Source organism: Piliocolobus tephrosceles, chromosome 8, assembly GCF_002776525.5.
Source record: "Piliocolobus tephrosceles isolate RC106 chromosome 8, ASM277652v3, whole genome shotgun sequence".
In the NCBI taxonomy this organism is placed as follows: domain Eukaryota; kingdom Metazoa; phylum Chordata; class Mammalia; order Primates; family Cercopithecidae; genus Piliocolobus; species Piliocolobus tephrosceles.
In genome coordinates this window covers 45,183,108-45,184,356 of record NC_045441.1, presented here as the reverse complement: position 1 = coordinate 45,184,356, position 1,249 = coordinate 45,183,108, and the positions used below count along the sequence as shown (strand labels likewise).

General features: G+C 54.4%; 1 protein-coding gene across 3 annotated transcripts in view; it reads right to left on the bottom strand.

The window, feature by feature from the left end:
- Positions 1 to 945, bottom strand: part of LOC111529407 (zinc finger protein 736) — a 57,559-nt gene extending 56,614 nt beyond the window's left edge. For 2 of the 3 annotated variants that reach the window (XM_031936020.1, XM_031936021.1), the window contains exon 1: positions 707 to 942. The gene's annotated coding sequence lies outside the window, so the exon portion shown is untranslated. Of the gene's footprint in view, positions 1 to 504 lie in introns of all 3 variants that reach the window. The other variant, XM_031936022.1, reaches the window with a different exon arrangement.
- Between the last annotated feature and the right edge of the window lie 304 nt (positions 946 to 1,249).

Sequence of the window (1,249 nt, the reverse complement as noted above, 5' to 3'; positions counted from 1 at the left end):
AAAAAAAAAAAAAAAAAAAAAAAGAATTTCTACGGGAGCCCTATTCAGGGCAAAAAGACATTGTACATTACCTCAGCACACAAACTTTCCTAATGTTTTGGGAAGGACCTAGGGTCCTGTTTTGTCTTTTTGGCCCGTGTTAACACTAGGACACCTGATTCCTGGGAACCAGCCTGTGTGGGAGTCACAGAGTCATGGATGTGGCTCTCAAAGTGGCTTAAAGGGGTCCCTTCTCTGAGTATTCTGATCATATGAAGGAGTCAGGTCTTTCCCCTGTGACGTTTTCTCCTCTTTATTACAGTGGCAGGAGCATCCCTGCTAGATGCCTGACCCAGGTGTAGGCCAAGCAGCCAGCCTAGAAATCCAATGGGGTGTTCTTGGGGTACAGAGGAGGCTTTGTGACAGTCCAGAGAGAAAGGAAAAGGTGGCTTGGGAGAGGCAAGTGCAAAGATACCAGAGATGGGGTATTGTCATTTTAGGCAGTTAATTGACGGTTTCACTTACCAGAGAGCTCCCATCATGGGCTCCCAAAAGGCCTGACAACTGGTAGGCCCGCGGGCCACTAGCTCCACCTTTACAGAGGGGCTGCACTATGGAGGTGCTGCACTATGCATGTCTGAAAGCCGCGTGGGACAGAGGAAGGGGCAGGGATGAGGGAAAGGACGGGGTGAGGGAAGGAAGGGAGGGTAAACCTAACTACGGCAACCTTGAGCAGGCTGGGAAAGGCTTCCTCAGGTAGGGGTGATGTCACAATCACAGGTTGAGATCAGCTGCCCGGGCCACGCTGGCTCCCCGCAGGAAGGCAAGACTTGGGAACAGCCAGGATCCCCTCCGTATCGGGAACCGCTCTAGACGCGCAGAGGGGAGGAGTCCAAACGAGTGCCATCACCGTACATCCTGGGAGCTGTAGTCTCTTAACCTCTCGTAGCCTGTTAGTGGCAAGGCGACAGTATTACAATCCCAGCATGCGCAAGGCTGGGGGCGGTGCGAAGCCCTGGGGCAAGGCGGTGCGCCCCTCGCTAGACATGCTGAGAACTGTAGTCTCTTAACCGCTCACAGTCCCTTGGTTGCAGGACTGCAGGACTACAATCCCGGCATGCTCCGGGCTCGGGGTTTGGGCATAGCCTTAGAAAGAGACGCAGGGCGGCCGGGCGCGGTGGTTTACGCCTGTAATCCCAGCTCTTTGGGAAGCCGAGGCGGGCGGATCACGAGGTCAGGAGATCGAGCCTATCCTGGCTAACACGGTGAA